At 42.8% G+C, this 23,240-nt stretch overlaps 1 long non-coding RNA gene across 4 annotated transcripts in view; it reads left to right on the top strand.

Moving 5' to 3' along the window:
* Positions 1–15,929, top strand: part of LOC131507817 (uncharacterized) — a 90,349-nt gene extending 74,420 nt beyond the window's left edge. For 3 of the 4 annotated variants that reach the window (XR_009259729.1, XR_009259728.1, XR_009259727.1), the window contains one exon: positions 14,355–15,929. This is a non-coding gene — a long non-coding RNA (uncharacterized LOC131507817). Of the gene's footprint in view, positions 1–5,576; positions 7,093–14,354 lie in introns of those variants that run through there. The other variant, XR_009259730.1, reaches the window with a different exon arrangement.
* Positions 15,930–23,240: the final 7,311 nt, after the last annotated feature.

Here is a 23,240-nt window from a genome sequence, read left to right on the forward strand (position 1 = left end):
TTTATTCAGTGAAGATGTACTTAATGATGGCTATCAGTCAGATATAGTGTTAGGGTTGAGTCAGAAACACTTAAAACTGATCATAAAGGTAACCATTTTGTCCCTTGCCAAACCAGGTTGTTGTAAGGAGTCATGGGGACTATTTATTATCTCTACAAATCTCAGTGATGGTTCTTTGGAGGCAGCATGTAGCTCATCCATGAATAAAGAATGCTTAATGGGGGCGCCTGGGTGGCTCCATCGGTTAAGCGTCCGACTTCGGCTCAGGTCATGATCTCACGGTTCGTGAGTTCGAGCCCCGCATCGGGCTCTGTGCTGATACCTTGGAGCCTGGAGCCTGCTTCAGATTCTGTGACTCCCTCTCTCTCTGCCCCTGCCCCACTCGTACTCTGTCTCTGTGTCTCTCAAAAATAAATAAAACGTTAAAAAGAATTAAAAAAAAAAAAAGAATGCTAATGCTTTTAAAGGAAAACTTAGAGAAATTGCCCAAATGATGCTTGTTTTTGTTTTTGCTTTACAAAAGCTCCCAGTGCTGGCTAAGTTCCCACCGAAGCGTCTGTGTCAACAGTATTTTTTATTGCAGGTTTTATTGACTGAGCAACAGAGCGGAAATGGGAGCAGGTATCTGAGAGAGGGGCCTGGAGGGAGTGGTCGTCCGGAGCACTACTGACTGGGAGCATATTGATGACCGAGGCCAAGGCTTCCATCCCGAGTCCTCCTCACCTAGAGTGCTAGGCACTCCCCAAGTGGTCGTGGCATTGAGCAGAATTTAGGGAAGCGAAGATGGTTTCTGCCAGAATTCCTGGATGTTGGTGCTCAGTATTCCTGGATGTTGGTGCTCAGTAGAATTACCTGGGACTGAGCAAGGCAGGGATTGGCATGGAGTCAACCGTCTGGGGGAAAGAGAACTTGCATAGATTTCTCAAAGCGTAGCGGAGATTTCTCTCTACGGAGTTATAAATTGTAATTGTTTGAAGAGATTTCGCTTCCGTTTTCCATCTTTAAAATTGCTTGTCATTTTCTACTGTCGCCAGAGCAAAGCATGAGAACAAATTAAGGGTCACCGTGTAATATTTCGGCTTCATTGCATGGGTACTGTGACAGAGTCTAGGGACATAATGGAGAGAGAAAGCAAACCCGGTCTCTACCTACTCAGTTCTTACCTCGTGGAGTTTGGTGGAAGAAATTCATCTTATTCAGAGAGTCACATGGTGGAGTACCATAACTGTGTTGCGTTCCGTCAGCTGAGCTCGGGTCACTTTGGTTTTCTGAAAGATACAAGATGCTGTAGACGATGATGAGGGGTTTGGCTTGGTCATGGGGGTGACAGGTGTTTCCCCTGAGGGCGAGATTCCTGAGTGGAGAAGTAGGAGTTAAGATTGTTTGCAAACATCTCGTGACTGAGTAGGTCCTCTTGAGCATGGAGGAGAGGGTGAAGGGAGACAAAAGCCAGAGTATTATAGGACTTTCATTTTATTTAAAGAAGTACATGCAAAACGTTGGAGGGTTTTAGCCAAGACTGGAATATTTGAAGTTGACCACTTCCTGAAGAATGGACTGTGGGTTCAGCAGTGGATGGTGATAGATCAGTTACAACCTTTTTGTAGCTCGGGCTTATGGTTGATACATATGGAGACATGTGGGTAAAAAACAGAACTATTTAGGAGTGATTATGATAAGGGCAAGAAATGGTGGGCTATGAAGGGTGTTGGAGAAGGAAAGACCTAAGGTAAATGCTAACTTTCTGGCTTGCATGAGTAAGCGCGTTCGGGCATCGCTCATTGCAGCAGTGCATATTGGCAAATGCCCGGGTTAAGGGCAAAGAGTCTAAGTTTGCTTTGGACATACTGAGTTGCAGCAGCTTTGAGATATCTAAGAAGTGGTGGCAATTAGGTAGTCAGATATTAGGCATTCCAGATATAGATTCGCTCTCTTCCAAAAGCGATAGTTCCATCACATGATACTGATGGCCCCTGATATTTATGTCTTACGTCATTTGCCCTGAGAGGGCAAATAACTTGCCCTAGGGAGGCTAATCTTGCTGGTCCTGGTACCAAGACCCAAAGTCCCAGGGAAGTTTTCTCACAGGTAGCCAACTTAGGCAAAATAGTTGTAGCAGAGAGTAGGTGTAGAGAAGGTCATGGACTATCTGGTAGTTTCTATGAGAGTGATAGGCTTTTGGAAGGAGTAATTACCAAGAGGAGAGAAAGGAAGAGGACAGATCATAACTTACAGCTCTTCTCTAATTGTGCCAGGGTCATTAGATGCATAGAACTAACTTTGTGGTAGATCTATATTTCCAGTATTTTGTGTTTTCTCCGGAGCTCTTGGATGTGGGACCATGGAGGGCTCAAAAACAATGAAGTCAGGCTAGGAAGATGCACAAAGGAAGGCTGTGTTAGGAGTATTAGATTGCACTGTGTTATCATTATATATATGTGTGCCTGTCTCCTTTAACAGACTACAAAATTCCTGAAGATCATTTCTTGTTTATCCCTGTGTTTCCAGTGACTAGAAAAATACCTGTTCAAACATTTTTGAGTTAGTTATTGAATGAACAGCTTAATAAAAGCACGTATAAACAGTTGAGGGTAATATGACTTTGAACTAGCTCCTTAACCTTCCTAGACTTTAGTTGTACATCTGGATAAAGCACTTCTTATTCTGCTCTGCATGTGACAGTTTTACAATTCCATTATATTAAAACATTTTTTTTCTGGATTTTCAAACTTCTGATGATCTGTACAGGGGTTGTGCAAGTAGCTGATTATTTTCAAATTCTGGGTTGTTTTCTACTCTCCAACCTACTGAAACCTGAGGTGGAGGAAAAAAGCACATGAGCTTTGTATCAAATGCATATGAATTCAAATTCTAGCTTCTCTAGTCACTGGCTTTGTCCCTTTGGGTAGTTCATTTAACATTCATTTAGGTTTTTTTTTTTTTTTAATTTCTAAAATAATAATGATAATGTCTGAGTTGCAAGGTAAAAAGAATGGACTTATCGGGGCGCCTGGGTGGCTCAGTCAGTTGAGCGTCCAACTTCAGCTCAGGTCATGTTCTCACAGCTCGTGAGTTCGAGCCCCGCGTCGGGCTCTGTGTTGACAGCTCCGAGCCTGGAGCCTGCTTCTGCTTCTGTGTCTCCCTCTCTCTCTGCCCCTATCCCACTCGCATTCTGTCTCTGTCTCTCTCAAAAATAAATAAACTTTAAAAAAAATTTATAAAAAAAGAATGGACTTGTAAACATTAAAGCATAGGAGTTCCCAGGACAGGATAGTTATTAGTTTTCTCATCTTCGTGGCTTAGTGTGGGTAGGCATTGATTGAGTTTGAGCTGCGGTAATAAAACATTTGTCACTTTTTTTTAGCTGACCACATTTTACCCTCTTATCTGCTTTATGTGGTTTGGGATAGTTTAATTCAATTGGTCTTAAAATTTCTACAGAACATCAGTATTCCACAAGCTAGATTAATAATGCCAAGTTTTACTGATCTTCCCCAATTATCAGGAAAAGAATCAAGATGTATTTTTTTTTAATTCCAAGTATGTATTTTAAATTTTTCTTCATTTTTTTTTTTTTTTGGCCTTCTGCTTGTTAAAACAACCTATCAAAGTTAACCCAAAATCCTTTTTTCATGAATTTATGACTCATTCAAAAAGACATTTCTGGGTACGTACAACATAAGAAGCACTGTCTTATGTTACTGCAGATGGAAATTTACATCAGAGTTGGGTCCTTTCCTTCTGGATTTGACAGTTAAGTGTGTGGAGGAGGAGTGGGTAGAGAATTTTTTGAAGTGACAGGGACACTTGTGTTGAGTTTGAAATGTGAAATGTAAGTTTGTTGGACGAAGAGGTGGATGCCAGGAGTGCCACAGAGACCAGGTGAGGGGGGGGGGGACGATTCTCTGGAGTAACTGTGGTAGTTTTGGTTGTAAACATGTAGCCGTTTGTTGACAATAAAATCATGGTATTACCAGATTTCAGGACATGAAATAGACAAAGACATTTAAAGGAGCCCTAGGAGAGCGACCAAGAGAGAAGCGCAGGTTAATCGTAGCATTCCTGGCTGAGTTTCCAAGAATCTCATTTGTGAAGTGTCGAATACTCTGGCATCCTCTTTCAAAGTGGCATTTTTTCGCAGTATCAGAGGGCTTCCAGATGTCATCTTGTTGTATTATCCTTGTCAGTCTGTGTGCCTTTTTTTGTTATGGTGAGCACGCATAAGTTAATACCAAGATGTCTGTGATCACCGCTTTCTTTTAATAATTCAAAAGAAGATAAAACATGTGGAAACCCATCGTAACGGCAGAGTGCCGAAATGGGATGCAAAACACAAAAGGGGAGCTAGATTAGAATGCATTCCAGGAAAGGGTATAAACATGACACTTACAATGAAAATATTCATTGATAGTCACTCTATCAGGCCTTGTATCATTGGTGTCTCACCGTAGCTCCATTGATGAGTACCAGTACTCTGTTCCTTTTACAGATGAGAAGTCGAAGCAGAGAGGTTAAGTGATTTACCCTAGGTAGCACAGCTAGTAAGTGGTGGATTTGAACCCAGGCAGCCAGGCTCCAGAGCCAATGCTCTTAATCCCTATTTCTGTACAGTCTCCTTTTATTTGAGGGTAATACTAATTTCCTCTCTCACAGCATGAGTTTTTAATTAACTAATTGATTCACTTGGTCATTGTCTCCACTTTCCCTGAACACTGTTCCTGGGTCAGTCCCTGAGCTATATGCTGGAGTGGCAATCAAGGATGACATATGCTCTCTGCTCTCAGGAAGCTCGTTCTGGTCGAGGAGTGTTCACAAGACAGTTTTTACCTGTGTTAGGTTACTTGAGCTGCACAGATGGTCAGAAGGGTGGTATCTATTTCCACTTCGCAGAGCAGGAAAAAGCTAAAGAGGAGAAAGGCCATGTGGCTTCCTTGGAACAGTCTCGAGCAGGTAGTAAGTGCCAGGGTTTGGTCCAAACCCTGGTTTTCTAACCGGAAACCAATGTTCTTGGGTAACTCCAACAAATAATTGTACTTGGTGTGAATCGTCAGGTGATCCTGAGTAAGTCCCTTGCCCTTTTGGGATCTGTGCTCCCATCTATAAAATGAGAGGCGTAAAAACATGATTTAAGGTCCGTTTCTGTTCTGATATGTTATGAGTACAGTCACAGAACAGTTAATTATTTAAATAGGAATACTGACAATTTAATTTTGAAATGTGACATTAGTTGATCCATTCGGTGCCCTTGAGTGAAAATCAATAGGTGTATCTACAGTGAGAGACAAGAAGAGAGAAATGAGTAAGTCTGGTTACGGGGATTAGGGGTTACGAGTCTCATGGGACTAGCAAACGCAAACTAACTATACTTGGGGTGCAGGTTTGAGGCTCTATTTTGAGTATCCCTAGAAACCAAAATCCTAGCAAAGAGCGAGTGAACTGCTAGGTAGGTTAGCCAGGAGGAGGGACCCTCATGTCTTTTAGCGGAAGAAATATTCTTCCCAAGGAAAATTTTGGCTTGGGGGCCTGGCCTTGACAATTAGTGTCTAATGAAGTCCTGCTTATCTGTTTTCTCCTAGCCTGTGTCTGAGTCCTAGGGAGGTGGGAGCTGCAAGGAAGAAACTAAAGGAGCATCCTTTTTATCCTTCTGCAAAGAGAACTCTGACATTGAGAAGCAAAGTAACTCTGCTTTAGAAGCGGCGGTCAGAAGGCAACATAAATGGGGGGAGTGTTCTGTGTTGTTCACATCAGCATAGGAGATATTTTAGTAGGGCCTAAGAATGGCATCCAAAGAGATATGTCTAAGTCCCAGTGCCTGGAATCTGTGAATATTACCTTATTTGGAAAAAAAAAAGATTTTTGCAGGTGTAACTACGTTAAGGATCTTGAGATGAAGACATCCTCCTGGCTTATCTGGATGAGCCCTAAATCCAATGGAAAGTATCCTTATAAGAAGAGAAGCCACACACTGAGGAGAAGGTGATATGGGCATGAAACAGAGATATAAGGCAAGGAAGCCAAGGAATACCAGCAGCCACCAGAAGCTGGAAGAGGCAGGGAAGGAAGTACGGCCTGCCAACACCTTGACTTTGAACTTACCTTCGACAGCTGTAAGATAATAAATTCCTGTTCTGTTAAGCCACCCACTCCATGGTAGTTCTTCATGGCAACTACAGGAAGCCAATTTAGACACTGAAGCCTTGGGACAATGGGGTGCCCAGCAGACGTGGTAGGACCCAGGAGAAGTGACCCCCATTGGAGGATGCTATGGTCACCAAAATGATGGTGGATTTCACATGGTAACTGAAAATAGGAAACATTCCTTGGAAGCCCAAGCATGACTGAATGACGGAACTTAATTTTGTTTTTATTTTTATTTTTTTAAAGGAGGACTAGCCATGTGACCCTAATTATACACAGCATCTGGTAAAAGCTGAGAAATAAATGGGTGATTTTTCTAGAACACAAAGCAAGGCAAACTCTGAACTGAGATCTAATAGAAGGGCACGGGATCATACAAACGATTGCAGCGAATGACCACCACATACTTAATATGATATCTGATCGCTCACTGGCACAAAATTCTATGATTGGGTTCTATCTACTCATCTTCTACTATGACGCCTGGTACGTGTTTTCCAGGGTCTCTGAAGCTGGGAAGAGATGTGGAGGAGATACACTGACTCTCAACTTCCTTTAACTGAAAATAATACACATCGCTTTCGATTCTGGTCTATTGGCCAGAACCAGTCCAGTGGGCCCAAACTAACTACAAAGGAAGTTGAGAAATATACACAGTTGGAGAAACCATGTGAAAAAAATTCGGTAGCGTTAATGGTCTTTGCAATGTACAAGAATGAATTGTTAGCCTTGATTAATTTAATTTCCCACTAAAAGATCTGGGCTCTTGGGCACACAATGACCTTAATCGGTGATTGCTTTTTGACTTAACTGATTCAATTATAGACTTTACCTCATAGTAAAGTGGAAGCCATGGTTTCTCTGTGTTTCATAAGATAAAATTCTGATATAAAGCATCTATGTTTCTTAAATTCTATTGTAATTAAGCAAGAAAGATAATCAGGGAAACTTCTGGTTCAAAAAATAAAATGAGAACAATTCCAAGAGTCTCAATAAATTTTTAGACATTATAGAGTTTGTAGTTAGGGTATCCCTTTGGCAGTCTTGACCATGTTTCACGGATGAGGCAATTTTAAAAGAAAGCATTATGGAGCCTTTTAAGAACAGCAGTGCTAGAAAAAAAATGTATATATATGGCTTGTTCCTTAATTGCAGCCCATTCCACACAAAGCCTAAGGGTTGGTTCTGTGGAAATCGAGAAATGTAGGTTTTGTGTCTATTATAAAGAAAAAGGAGGAAGAAATTGCCAATCCTGTGTCACCTGTTGTCAGACAGGACTATTGCTAGAGACATGTGTTCTGCTTTTAATTATCTCATTGTGTGATCAAACCAAACCCTCTGAGTGGGGGTCATTCTCTCTAGTTACAGCTGAAGAAACTGAGGCACAGAGGTTTTAAATGACCAATGTTGCACAGCTAGCAAGCAGAAGAGTGAGCCATCCAGCTGGGTCTCTCTCTGTCTGATTCTCTCCTTCCTTCCTCCCATAGCACATTATCTCCCTTGTTAGAAAACCAATGCCTTGGGCTTCATTGGCAGTGGGTGCTGTTGAGAGAGCAGGGTTGCTATTGTTCAAGCTCTCCCAACTGCAAAAATGGAACTCAGATCATGAGCTTCAGAAAAATCTATCCCCCTTTGGAGGGTCTTTTACAAATAAGCTATTTGTTTTTGTCAAAGACAGGTTTTGGTTTCATGGGATACGACTTTGTTTTCAACGACTCATTAAAGAAAGCTGACTTACTGCCCTGTTTTCTAAATCTAGTCACAGACCACAATCATTTGCAGGAAATGGAATGTTTACTCGAGTTTATTATACAAGGCTCTGGATATGAGCTGTGGGATTTTTACACCTCATAGCAACGGTATTACAATTTATTTACAACTTCATGTTGGCAGCTGCACAAACTCTTATGAAAAAGGACAATCACACCTTGGGGACCAGTAATTATAGGCAAAGGTATAAATTGGGCAAAGCAGTGTAAGCATTTGGCACTTAAGTTGAAGAGAATAGAAATGGCTCTGGCAATTGGACAGAAAGCCAGTCTCTTGTTCGTTATGAGGCCATGAACTAATTAAACTGAACTTGTCAGAATAGACGGATGAATACATTGAACTGGATTTTGGCACTGACTGGTCCCACGCTCATGAAAACCAAGTTGTTTTAGTGATGTCATCATTTGGAACTTCTAACTATGATATCACTTTTGACAGAATTAATGTGGAATTAATACCATATGTACAAGCATTAATAGGTATTGACTTTGAACGCTCGGTGATCACTTGGGGTTGGTGTCCAAAGGAAAAGTATGAGATAGGTTTTCCTAACATCTCCAGTTATCAAATAGCAAACCCAGTTTAGACAAGGATCTCAACACATTTATCAGAATTCCTCCAAGACAAATCCATATATGTATTTCTAAGAAATATTTGCATAGGGACATGCTTTAAAATACGTTTTATGTGTAATAATATTGAATTAGGGGATGAGTGGATTTAAAATGAAATTCACAGTTAACTTAGAAGAAATTGCACAGAGTTCTTTTTTTTTTTTTAACGAAACTTTGCATTTTAGTTAGAATTAAACCCAAGACATGAGATGTTCCTACTAATGAGAGTAGTGATTATGGTTTCTAACTTTCCAGAATAAAGGAGCTCTCTTCCTTTTCTCACTCGTGCAAATACTGTCTGGGTGAAACTGATCCTGTTTATGTCCATTGCAACAAGTTCTTCTGAATCTTGGGGGTTAGGTGGGTGTAATAGCTTTTATTCATTAAGCAAATACTTTTGTTTAGTTTATTTATTTATTTTGAGAGAGAGAGAGAGAGGCAGAGAGACAGAGAGAGAATCACAAGCAGGCTCCATGCTGTCGGTACAGAGCCTGACATGAGGCTTGCTCCCACAGACCCTGAGATCATGACCTGAGCTGCAATCAAGAGTTGGATGTTCAAACAACTGGGCCACCCAGGCACCCCAAGCAAAATGTATTTAATACCTTCTATGTTCTGGGCGGTTTTTTTTGTTTTGTTTTGTTTTGTTTTGTATCTCTGTAGATTCCTTACAATTAATTCCTTGCATTTGCATAGAAATAAAAATCTAGAAAGTGTTATTTCAGCCACGTAATGCAACAATCTGTATGTATATGAGTTAAGAGCTAAGTGAAGGACATAAACTCAAGACAGTGCCCTGAATAAATAAGGAAGCTGGGGTTAAGCCAAGTGCTATTTGGAATAGTGTAATACAACTTATATAGTAGAATTCTCTGTGGGATACGTTTTATAGTTTATCTTAACAATCTTCACTGTAGTCCACCTTCCAGTTAAAGAGACTGAGGGTCTTGCTCAAAGTAACTGACAATTAAACTCACATGTGTCCTATTCCAAAGGCCATGCTTTTTCTGATACATACTCTGACCACCTAGTACTTTGCCTGGTTACAGGTAAGAAGCAGATACGTCAGATGTGGAAGAAGCAGGTTAAGCTTGTGTTCATGGTAGGAAGACAACATGGTACCTATGGCTCCAGGGTTGGCCTGGGCATATGCCCATTTGCCTCACTTTAGCAAATCTCACAGCCTCTTTGTGTATGTTCCCCCCTTGGGGATGGCAAGATTCGCTCATAGGGGTTTCTGTGAAACCTAAGCCAATACCAGTAAGTGCAAAAAGTACCGTTTAAATGTTTGCTATTATTATTTAAGATTGGGATGTTTCTCGAGGGGGTAAGTCAACAGTCTTTCTGGATGTGAGTTATTTTGTAAAACATACTCGATTTCTGAGAAGGCTTAGCTGTCCAGTGCAAATACAACAAGGGACATCTTGTTGTTATGTAAAGATTAGAAAGAAAGTGGATAATGGAGCTCACATAGCCTAGCAGCCTGTCCCACCAACTTTACCAGTCACCAGCTGTGATGCCTTGGGCAAGACAATCAAACTTTCTAAGTGTAAGTTTCCGAAAAACCAACAATGCCTCTCTTTGTGGGTTGCTGTGTTGGTTTCCTAAGGCGGCCATAATAAAGTACCGCGAGCTGGTTGGGTTAGACAACAGAAATTTATTGTCTCATGGTTCTGGAAGCTTCAAGTCTAAGATCAAGGTATTGGCTGGGTTGCTTCCTTCTGACAGCTTTAAGGAAAAATCTGTTCCATGCCTCTCTTCTAGCTTCTGGGGGTTTGCTGGCAATCCTTGGTATTCCTTGGCATATAGAAGCATCAGTCTAATCTCTGCCTTCATGTTCACGTGATGCTCTGTGTGTGTGTATGTCTCTGTCCAAATTTCCTCTTTTTAAAAGGACATAAGTCATATTGGATTAGGGCCCACCTTAATGACCTCATCTTAGCTAATTATATCTGCAAGGGCCTTATACCCCAATGAAATCACATTCGGAGGAGCTGAGGGTTAGGGCTTCAACATATGAATCTGGGGGGTGGTGGATAATTCAACCCATAACCGTTGTTTTGTGGATAATAAAAAGAGATAATTCACATAAAATACCTAGTACATTTGACTCATGATTGGTACTCTGTGTTAATAGAGCTTCCCTCCTGTTGGTTATGCTTTGGAGTTAGGGGCGAGAATTCAAAATGTGGAATTGATCTCTCTATGGCTCTGCACAGGAACTTTATCACAAGGATGAGAAGCTGTGTTTGTAGTTATTAATTACTGTTTTCTCACAGTTCTCTTGGACTTTCTCCTTGGTTTGTGGGCTTTTGAGGGAAGTCCAGCTCTGCATACAGACCAGTATGTCCTGCCCAGCCACCTGCTTTGGATTCAAGTCAACTCCCAGGAGTTTTGTAACAGATGTGTAAAATGTTCCAGGCTACCTTTTCATCATTTATATTAACATTAAAAAAAAAAAAAACTTAGATGAAAGTTTGCCCTAATGCATTCTATGCAAAGAGCCCGCTAGTGTCTTATTAGAGACGACTAAATTTTACAAAGAAATTAATGAATAGATATAACAGAAGTAACCATTTACCAGAACCTTAATTTCATGTAGGCGTACCAATATATTGAGCTACTTGCACCAGAACGCTGGAAAGTAGATATTATCATTTCTGTTTTGTAGATGAGGAAACTGAAGCTCAGATTTAAAACACCTTTAAAGGTCAAGAGCTGGCAACTACCCGAAGCCAACCTCACGGTCATTTGTGGCTGCTCGGTGTGTTCATTCCACGACCCAGCAGAGCATTGCTGAGTCTCTATGTTCTCACTGAAAAAAGAAAATGGAGACAAAAATATCGTATGCACAGGTGGTTTATAAGGATTCGATGTGAGAATCTCTGATACAGGATTTAGCTCATGCATGAAGCTCAAAACATTTTGCTGAAGAAATAAGACAATGAACAAATGAATGAGTAAGAAAATTCACAGGAAGGCTGATGAGCTTAAAAGCAAGTATCAAGGAGTGTGATGGAGCATACATGCTAGAATTAATTTTCTTTAATATTTGAAGATATTTAAAACAATTATTTTAACATTTATTTATTGTTGAGCGACAGAGAGAGACAGAGCATGAGCAGGGGAGGGGCAGAGAGAGGAGGAGACACAGAATTCGAATGAGCCCGACACGGGGCTCGAACCCACAAACCGCGAGATCATGACCTGAGCCGAAGTTGGACGCTTAACCGACTGAGCCACCCAGGTGCCCCTATATTTGAAGATATTTAAAAGGCAGAACCTATCACACACACACACACAACCCTATTCTGGTTTGGAGGCACTTACTGAGCATTCGCTGTGGGTGAGGCAATGTTGTAAATGTTATTTACTCCTCACAGTGACACCATGAAGTAGAGGTCATGTCCACCACCATTTACAGATGCGGCACAGAGAGGTTAAGCAATTTGCCTGAGGTTGCCCACGCTTTGTGTACCTCACAAAGCCAGACTTCAAACTCAGACTTCAAAATCTCCACGACGCTGGAGATTTTCCCGTAAATCACTTCTCTCTCTCATAGACACATATTTTCATGGCTTCATATAACTTTACCCAACTGATTCTCTTTAAAAAATCGCTCCAAAGACGGCTCCCACACTCACCATGTTCACCGTCTCCCTTGTGGAAGATCCACACCCCTAAGAACAAAAGATCAAGCTTACCCTGTTGGATTTGCTTCTTACCAGTTGGTGTACCATTGAACAAGATGTTTAGACTCCCTGGACCTCAGCTTCTGTTTCTATAAAACGGAGATTATGATCTACCTTACAGGTTGGAGTGAGGAGTAAATGAGTTAATTTCTACTAAGTGCTTAGAACAGTTCCTGGCACACGGTAGGTCCTCCAGAGATGTTACCCACCATATGGTAATTATGAACGTTGTTCTGCAGGGGGAAATTAAAGCTACATTGGGACACTAGATAAAGACCCCTAGCCTCATTTTCTGTTATAAGGCTCAGGATCTCTAATAATATCCAAATATTTCAGCACCGGGACCGCCAGCTTGACTCAGTCTTAGAAACTGGTAGCCTGAAAAATAGTTTTTTATAAAGACACAAAGCTGGAGACTTTCCTGTAAATCACTTATCTCTCTCATAGAAACACATTTTCATTGCTTCATATAGTTTCACCTGACTGATTCTCTTTTAAACAAGTTTTAACTGGTTTTATAATCGTAAGCATATATTAACATTTACTGCATTCCAGGCACTGTCCTAAGCACTTTGCGTGTATCATTATCTTACATGATTCTTTTTTTTAATTTTATTTAATTCTTAAAACAAGTCTGTGAAATAATATTCTTATATTCTCCATTGAATGGATAAAGAAACTAAGGCACAGAAGGGTTAAATAACTTGCCAAAGCCACTTTGCTGGTAAATGATAGAGCTCAGGTTTGATCCTTAGAGGTCTAACCCAAGGATCCACTAATAGAACCACTGTAATCAAGTACTTCTGTGGTACTAATATTCTTAACTGTCTAAATGAGAATAGCAAATGTATTTCTCTTGTTTAATAAAACCCAAGTTAATTCAAGTTTCCATGCTTGGGTAATTCAAGTTTATAATATCAATGGACTGGACATGATACCCTCAAAGCATCTGATATTAAAAGACCCCACAATTTATGAAGGTCTTATTGGGGAGGGAGAGAGCGAGAGGGATAGAGAGAGAGAGAGAGAGAGAGAGGAGAATGACAGAGAAGCAGAGAATGAGAGTGAGCATGAGAGCGATTTTGAAGCGACTAGGCTGCTAGCTTTTAACGTTTAGGATGGGGCCATAGCCAAAGAAAGCTAGTTGCCTCAGGAAGTTGGAAAAGGCAAAGAAATAGATTATTTTGTGGAGCTTCCGGAAGGTGTGCAGTCCTGTTGACCCATTTTGGATTTCAGTAAAATTTTTGAAAATGGTGTTGTTTTAAGCTCCTAAATTTGTAGTAATTTGTTATAGCAGCAAGAGGAAGCTGGTATACTCTGATATGGTACCATCGGTGGTTTGGGTTCTACCTGTACAGAGTCTCCTTCCACCCCCGCCCCCCCCCCCACCGCCCAAGGATTCTTCCCCTTGCTCAGAAATCAAGGAAAATTCTAACAGCAGTTCCACTCGTAGGCCTAAGGGGAAAAGAAATGAAAACATATGTCCGCCCCAAAACTTGCACACAAATACCTATAACAGCATTATTCATAATAACCAAATTGTGGAAACAACCTAAACGTACATCAGTCGATGAATGAATGAACAAAATATGTTATCTATATATAATGAAACATTATTCGGCAATAAATGGGAACAAAGTACTGATAAAAGGCTAAAACACGGATGAATCTTGAAAACATGGCACTAAGTGAAAGAAACCAGCCCCAAGAGCCTACAGTCACATGCTTCTATTTATATGAAGTGTTCAGAAGAGGCAAATAAATCTGCGGAGGCAAGAAAGCATTCTAGTGGCTTCCAGGGGCTAGCAGTATGGGGTGAGAGGTGGCAAGTGACCGCTAAGGAGTATGGAGCTTCTTCGTGGGGTGATAAAGGTGTCCCAAACTTAGACTCCGGTCATGGACTGCATATACTAAAAGTCATCGGTGTGCACGCTTCAAAAGGGTGAATGTTTTCTAGCAGTGAATACCATCTCAATGAAGATGTGAAGAAGAAAGATAGAGAAGGCAGGTACCCACACCGTAAACAGCAGACGCTCGTTGGATTGTTGTATTACTGAGGGTTCTTCAAGATAAATAGAACCCGCAGGATATACGCGTCTCCTAAATACTTAACGAATGTTTATTCCTTCCCCTTGCACAGAGCAAAGCGATTGAAGCAAGCGATTTCCTGAAACACGTGACCTCGGAGAGCCCAGTGCTGTAAGTTAAGAAACGACCATCCATGTTACAGAAACACCATTCCTGGTCGTTCTGACGTCAGTCGTACGATGAAGTGCCAGTTGCGGTGTGGAAAGATGATGCCTTGTTCAAATTAGGATAACCTCCAGCTAGGTCTAGCATCCATGCAATTCATGTAATCCAAGATTTTACTCACCTGAGGGAACAGACTATTTTTGCTGGCCCCAGTTCACTTTCTTTCACACGTTTTACAGTGTGTGGTATTTTAATCAATGTCAACCTGCAACTTTCAGAGTCGAGGCTTTGGAGATGCCCGATGTCTTTTTTTTTATTTTTTTCGTTCCTTTTCCCTTGGCATCATTTAACTCTACACGAAGCTATATGCCCCTTTCTTCACTGTATGCCACACAGTAAATTAAGCATTAATTAAAGAGTCTCTTGAAGATCGAGACCTGCACTTCATGCATGCCCGTCCCAAGAAACAAGGAAGGAAATTCTGACACTTAAAACAAAAAGGCACCATGCAGGGATATGAAATTGACTATGAAAAGAACGGGGAGAATGATATAGTTCAGAGTGCTGTGACAGAACAGAGGAAATACATGGCTGCCAGGGTTCAGTGGAAAGGGAGGGGGTATGGAGGGCACCTGCAACAACAGAACTTATCTGGGAGACCTTGGAGTTCCAGGCTTGCTTCGAGGCTTCTTGTCAACCAAGTCATTGATGGTTTTGATCTTAGATCACCCCCAGACCCTACTTCTCAAGTTCACCCTTTCTCAGAAGTGAACTTGATCCAGAGCTCTGCCCGTCCCCAAGTCCTCTGGGACTAAGATTCGATTAGCAGGAATGCTTCTCCACCCTGTATGTATCCTTCCATGTGGGGAGCACCCTTGAGAGTAACACTTCTGGCCTCCCATGTTGCCTCACTCGGTGGTTCCTGAGGGCTCTTCCGATGACTGAATTATGAAGGAGAAACTAGACACTCCTAACCCTGTTCCACTGTCTCCCCTCTCTCTCTCGGAAACCAGATTCCCACAGAGAGACCTCGTTCTTTCTGCTACGAGCAGGACAGTTTTTGTAGAGATTTGCCTCCTTTGTGGTGACCCAGCACAGCTTGTGGTGGCCTGCGATGGCTGTGTAATTCTGGGGTTTATTGTGAGGAACTCCAAATATCTCCTGGACCTAGTCTTTACCAGTATAAAGTTAATATTTTATTTCCCACTTTCTAACATCTCTATTTTATGTACAATTGCTTCAGAACTAGAGTAGGAAAGAGACATCTTTCCTGGAGGGAAGAGCGAGAGGACATCATCCCCACTCCCCTCTTGTCTTTGACCTATTCTGGTCTCAGCATATTCATACCTCATAGCGTCCTTTGTCCACACACCACTCTGCAAAATAGGATGATGTGCATGCTTTTGAAAGAAACATCCAATCGGCCTGCGATCATGAAACTTTTGTTCATTTTCATTCATTTATGTATTTTAAAAACGAAGACTTAATGGGAAGACTTGTTCTTATAAATATTTAAATTTGGGAGATGCGTTCATTAATTCGGTTGGAGATTCTATGAACATGGGTATTTATTACGCACCTGTAACTGCCACAAATTGAGAATGGATCGTTGTTCTGGTCCTCAAAGACCTGTTATTCGATGGGGGCTACAGTCACCCAAAGACAGAGATTGTAAGCTCACTGAAAAACATTCTATCAAAAATGGCTTGGTCGAAATGACACAATGAAGTGCTTTTGTTCCAAGTGAAACTATATTTGTCTAAAGATATATGTTATATTCCACCATAAATCAGAGCAGCCTAATTGTTGGATTGTCAAATATCATCAGAACTGGATGGCTGAAGTTTCTTCAAGGTAAATATTTTGTCTTAATGGTTTTTTTTGAAGCTTATTTATTTATTTTGAGAGAGAGAGAGACAAAGAGACAGAGATAGAGAGAGAAGGGGGGAGGGTCATAGAGAGAGGGAGAGAGAGAGAATCCAAAACAGGCTTTGTGCTGTCAGCTCAGAGCCCAACGGGGGGCTCAATATAATAACTCTGAAATTAAGAGTCTGATGCTCAACTGACAGAGCCACACAGGCACCCCTATTTTTTTTGTATCCCCTCAGCTTAAAGGTATATCTGGCATATAGTGGGTATTCAATATATATAATATCAATATAATATTATATATTTTTAATATATATTTAATGTTTCATCTGTTCATCTTCCATCCATCCATCTATTCCACAAATATCTGAGCTTACCTTGAGAAGCACTAAGTATATAGCTACAAATAAGTGACAGAGTGTCTTGTCTGGTGGAATTTAAATTCTATCAATGCTAGAATTCTAGAAACAATTTTATGAAATGCATGCACATTTTAATGCACATCTGCTGAATGCTTGCTGTTATAAATCATATGCAATATGCCCACTGAATGTCCACCTCCTATAAGATATTTACATCCCCCCCTTAAGAGCCCTTATTTTTATTTCAAATTTCTTTGACATAGAGTTTCCTATGCAAGGGGAAGAATAAAAGCAGTGTACTGAATGTTTTAGTTTCTAGTCCTGGGCCCTAACCAAGGGAACCCTAAGTTAAAATTTATTTGAAGAAGTTTCTGGAAGCATATTTAACATTTCTATAAAGTAAATCGCAATAGCATAAATATAAGTAAATACATTTTATTTTATTGTTTATATTGTTTCAGAGTAAGAGCCAATAGTGATTATCATAAAAAAGCTGACTCCCTTCTACTCATCATGATTCAGTTCATCCAGAGTTGAATCTCTGGATGGTAATTGTCGGTGCAGGAGATTCACATCCCTGGACACTTCGCCGCCGTACGTGAGGCTTTTGCCTTCTGCAACAGCTTAGGCTGATGTGTGAGGACATATTCCTGCACGGGCTATGATGATTTCTATGATCCTCCCTCCATACTAAGCCTCACTAAGGAGCTTCCACACTTGTTACCGCCCCGCCCCCTCCACCAGCCCAGCCCTAGATACTGCTTTATAGTCCAAGTCCTCCTACTGAACCATTCCCAGGGTATAAGCCTTAGACCAACAGAGCTGGTTGAGATTATTTCTAGGATGCTTATCTTTTTGTCCCTCTGGGAATTAGCAGGGGATGGACTCTTTTATTTTTATTTTCATTTTCATTTTCTTATTTATTTATTTAAAGTTTATTTATTTTGAGAGAGAGAGAGAGAGAGAGAGCACAAGAGGAGAGGAACAGAGAGAGAGCAAGAGAGAGAGGGAGAGAGAATCCCAAGCAGGCTCTGCACTGTCAGCACAGAGCCCGATGGAGGGCTCAAACTCATGAATTGTGAGACCATGACCTCAGCCAAAATCAAGGGTCAGACACTTCAATGACTGAGCCCCCCAAGCACCCTGGACACTTTTCTTTTAAATCCCCCAAACAAAATGGGTGGTGACAACCTATTTCTTCCAAATAATGTTTTCTTCTTAAATTCACCTTCTGAGAAAAGTCATGCTTAGAGACGTCAAGATGCATGAGCCATTTTGACAGATGAGGTGATGGATAAAGCAGTGTCAGGGAGGGGACTGGGCCAGAGACAGCAGGGTTAGTGTTGGCTCAGTGTTGGACACACCATTAAGAGAGATGGGAGGAAAGAGAGAAGACAGATGAAAATAGAGAAATTGAGACAGAGAGGTGAGTTAGAGATGACGGTTTTTTTCTGTAGATTAAAGAAATTATGAAGCACTTAGGTTCAGAGTTGTGTCATCTGCTAAAATAACGCCGTGTGACAAATTTCCCCCAAACTCAGTGGTATATGACAACAAATATTTATTTCTAGCCTATCAGCAGGGATCAGATCTTTCAGGAAGGGCTTGGTAGGATTTGGCTGGGATTGTTCATGAGGCTACAATTTGGTTGGGCTTGCTTGTGTGGCTGTACGTTAACTCTTCTCTACATCATCTCCTCCTCTTTCTGGGGCCAGTGGGTTCCTGGGCATGTCTTTTGCATGGCTATGGAGGAAGGCAAGAGAAGCAACCCCAATATGCATAAAGTTTTTGAGCCTTCTTGTATCATATGCACCCATATCAGACTGTTCCAAAAAAAAGGCCAAAGCAAAACTATGGTGAGATGTTCTATGAAGTTACATAGTACAGATCTGGGAGTGGGGAGAACTGGGATCATGATACTACTCTACCAAAAGATGGTTTACCCTTACCTACCCTCTGCCGTCGTCTCCAAAACATCCTAGTGATCTGGCGCTTAAAAAATATAACAAGGTAACCAATGATATTAATTTGTAGGATTTCAAAACTCTTGGAACAATCTTTCAGCCACTAGTCACACAGCCCAGCATAGAAACCCTCTTGTTTTTAAAGGGGACCTTAGAGCCTATTTATTTCCATTTGTTTATGTTACAGATGGGGAGACTGAAGACAAGAGGGATGGTCGGTGGGAAAGCTGGTATTAGGACATGAATTCCAGTCCATTAAACGTTCCACTTTATTTTGGGCTCTGTAATAGCAGCAAGAATTAGGACCCCATTATACAGATTGTTAACTAAGGGATGAAGTTACGTCCTCGTGGTCAGATAGCAACTCCGGGCCTTCCCGTTTTATTCGACCATTGTACATTCCATTCTCCTCCTCCTGTTGTTGGGCACTCAGCTAATTTTGAAGGAGGAAGAAGTGAATGTTCGCTTGGAAGCCGCAGGGCTGTGAGACTGAGGTATGACATAGAACTTGCAAATTAGATATTCACTCGTAATGTGATCTGGCCGCAAGGAAAGCCAGCCCTGCCGGGGCCGGCCTGTGTGAGGAGTCAAGCTGCAGGAAGGGGAATAATCCCCCTTTATATGGCACTGGTGAGACCGCACCTGGAAAACAGGCCCCTGTTCCAAGGCGTGGTACCCAGGCCATGTGGATGGGGAGGAGGGAACCGTATGATTCATTCGTAGCTGGAGGAAATGACCTAGGGGGGAGAGATTAGAGAGCTTAATGGGCTTGACTTCCTCCCCCAGGCAGGAACCCTGGACAGCTGAGAGGCCCAGTGGCAGGTCCACAGTACTGAGCTCTTTGGGTCCTTGAAATAGGGGGTCTTACGACACCCGGCTCTGTTGTCCCAGCCCCATTGCTCGTCCTCTGCCCCCTCCTCTTTCTTCTCTGGACTCTTAGCTTCTCAGATTTTCCAAAGTCTTTCCTACCTTTGGCCTCTTGTACCTGGACCTCCTTCTGCCTTGCAGCTGCTTCCTGCCACCGTGTTTAGAGTACCGTCCACGATGTCATTGTTCCGTGAGCATTCCCTGGACTCCCTGGCATTTTGGGACCTTCCGGTACCTGCTCTCCTAACGCCTGCCGTGTTTCGCTTTGCCTGGCTTTCCCAGTGCGTCTTCGTATGGCTCCAGAAGCTGTGTCTATTTTGTCCCTGGCTTGTTGCGGGGGTCATGAGTGTCCGCTGAGGGCATGAACGGAGAGACCTCAGCAGTTGTGTGAGGAGGCAGTGCATCAGGTGTGTGAGCCTTTGTTTGTGCTGTGCCACCTGCTCCAAGGCTCTGCCTCTTTTCTTGCCCTGGCCAGATGCATCAAGAAAGCCCTGGACCGGGAGGCACTTCTTCCTCTCCTGCTTCTCAGCCGGATGATGGGAGGCAAATCACCGACCCTCTCCAAGACTTGGCATCTTACTTAGTTTTTTTTTTTTTATAGTATTTTTTTTAAATTTTTTTTTAACGTTTTTTATTTATTTTTGAGACAGAGAGAGAGACAGAGCATGAACGGGGGAGGGGCAGAGAGAGAGGGAGACACAGAATCGGAAGCAGGCTCCAGGCTCTGAGCCATCAGCCCAGAGCCCGACGCGGGGCCCGAACCCACGGACTGCGAGATCGTGACCTGATCTTACTTAGTTTGTAAAACAGAGAAAGTAATGCCTTTTCCGCAGAGCTGTGCTGAGGAGTAAATGCGAAATCCCCTCGTAGCCATTGCACGCCCGCACACTCAAGGTCAGCGGCGTCTTTAGTGGGACGTTTGTTCCTTACCTTCATTTCATGATTGCCCTGAACGTTCGGTTCCGCTCTTGGGGATATAGGGTAATCATATGTGTTCCGCGTGCAGAGCCACGGTGGGGTGGGTGTGGGGAGCGAAATGGGGCAGGTGGAACGTGGTGGTGAGGGCATGGGCAGCATAGGCAGGGGGAACCACACCCTTCCCGCATGGCTCTTTGCCACCCCTTCCATCACGGTGGGGAAGAGCTCGGCGGGGGGAACTGCCCTCACTGGACTGACACGGCCACTGAGGTGTGGAGACCCCCGTGCGTCCAGGGCCGTGGGATGAGTAAATGCACCAAATTCAACTTGAATGGAATCCCTTCAGTGGGGCATACGGGGGCTGGGGGGTCTCAGCCTCAGCAGCTTTCATCACTTTTGCAGCTGCCGGTTACTCACATGCCTGGGAACCACCGCCTCCCCCCCGGGGGGCCAGCGCCTTGCGCGTAGGAACTGCTGTCTGTATTTGGCAAGAAGAAAGAAACAAGTGCCATTTAAAACAAAAACCGATCCTAGCCTCGTTCTGTCCCCTCAGGGAGAGTTCACATTAATTCAAGTTGGGGGATATGGTTGTTTGACTTAGGAAAGCATGCTGACGCGTGGGCCAGGCTGAGAAAGAGACCCGTGCACTGTGCCCTGCATCCGGGAATGCGGCTGGGAGCACAGGTGTTGGGTCGTGTGGCTGCGGACCGAATGCTGGCCCCAGCCCTGAGCCCCTCAGTCTAGAGTCTCCTTGTCTCTGGCTTGGGGCTGAGAATTGTACCTACCTCAGTGAGTTCTTGCGAGCACTGCCTGGGGTAAAAACCTAGAGCATAGAACAGTGACTGAATAACAGAGAGCAGCTTTTAAAAAAATACGATTGATCTTCATTATTCATGGATCCCGTATTTGCGAATTGACCTATTGCTCAAATGTATCATAACATCCAAATCCACTCTCGTGGTGCTTTCGTGGTCATTCGTGAACGTATGCAGTCACCTGCCGCACACATTTTGCTCCGAGATGAAACGAGGTGACACGCTCTGCCTTCTTATTGCACCTTTTACGGCAAACAAGCATCTTCTTCAGTACCCACTTAGTGCAATGTATTCTGAATTCTGGCGCTTTTTCTTGGTGCTGATTTAGATGTTTCAATGGCTCCCAAGCCTAGCGCTGAAGTGCTGTCTAGTGCCCCCAAGCGCAAGGCGACTGTGATGCGCCTTACAGAGAATGTTCCAGATTAGCTCTGTCCCGGCATGAGCAACGGTGCCGTTGGCTACGAATTCAATGTTCATGAGTGAACAATGTATATCAAGTGAGACGTCTTTAAACACAGACACATATGAAACAAGGTTACATACTGATTGGTTGCTAAAAATTTTGTGGCCAGAGGTTTGTAAAAACCCAACCCTCCATTTCCCCTAGGAGCAATGGCTCTGTATTCACTAACTCAGTCTTTGTGGTGACTGTATAGAGCATAGCTACTGCAGATAATGAGAATTGACTGCACTTTGCCATGCATCCTCCCAAGGAAAGGATTGAATGGTTGGGGTTTGGAAGAACCAGGAGTATTTAAGACCGATCGCTCTCTCTGTCTCTCAATATGTATATATGTATGTATCCCAAGAACTGACGAGAGCCCATAGAGAAACGTAGACTGTGAAAATTCTCACTGGCTGGGAATGGCCCAGCCTCCAAGGAAAGTATCTTTACCTTGGTGACACAGAGCCTGCTGAATTCTGACCAGCAGTGGTTCCTCCCAAGCTCCACCTGTGGTGTAGAAATCAAACGATTGCTCCTGGAAAGAAAATGCGCCAAGTAGTTTTGTGATTAATGCAGTACTAACATCCTGCTGCTTTTCTGATATCAATGTAGTTTGCTCCACACTCATAGGTTGGGATACAGAAATAGAGGAAAGCAGGTTTCACCTGTGTACTCTTAAACTGGCTTTAGCACCTAAGAGGTGAAGTACATGTATTCATGCTAATAATTCATCGCTTCCAATTGGACGGCCTCAGGAAAACACGGACTTTATGTTTCCGCTAAGTTCCTTCACTTAGAAGAACAGACCTACTCGTTCTTCTTCCCCTTTATGCCTATCTCAGCCTGTACTGAGAGAGAGAGAGAGAGAGAGAGAGAGAGAGAGAGAATGAATGGGGAAGGGGCGGAGAGAAAGAGGGACAGGGGCTCCATGCTGGAGCTTTGGGCATCCAAAGTGGGCTCCATGCTGACAGCAGAGAGTCCGATGCGGGGTTCGAACCCGCGAACAGCAACGTCATGATCTGAGCTGAAGTTGGATACTTAACTCACTGAGGCACCCAGGCATCCCTGCACTTCATTTATTCCACTGTCAACACAAAGCCCACTTGGGATCCCCTGTTCCCCTTTGCACTGTTTGAGGCCTCCGCCTCCACTGAGCATTTCCTACATAAAAGGTGCTCTGCATCGCTCGTGCTCAGGGGACAAAGTCTTACTTTATGGCGACAATCGTGTTCAGCAAACTTAACTTCTCTTGTGTCTGCTAGAAGTTTTCTCTTCATCTTCGCGCATTCTGAGTTCTTCCTCTGCCATCTCACTTAATAACTATTTGAGATGTGTCTATAATGGGATCAGGGAGAGCAAGATTCGAGAATGAAAGGTCAGCGATGACAATTTTTGCCCTAAAGTGACTCATAGCCTAGGGAGTTCGCATCCATTCCCTCCACCTACACGTTCGTCTCTGTGCTTTATGCTTAAGTCGGCCTCTTGGTGTGTCAGGACTGCCTGACTTTGGCCATTATTTCTCATCTCACTTCCCTCTACTCTCCGCCCAAACACATTCATCTCACATCCATGGCTGGTATTGTCAGCACTTTA

The sequence above is a fragment of the Neofelis nebulosa genome, chromosome 3, assembly GCF_028018385.1.
Source record: "Neofelis nebulosa isolate mNeoNeb1 chromosome 3, mNeoNeb1.pri, whole genome shotgun sequence".
Classification (NCBI taxonomy): domain Eukaryota; kingdom Metazoa; phylum Chordata; class Mammalia; order Carnivora; family Felidae; genus Neofelis; species Neofelis nebulosa.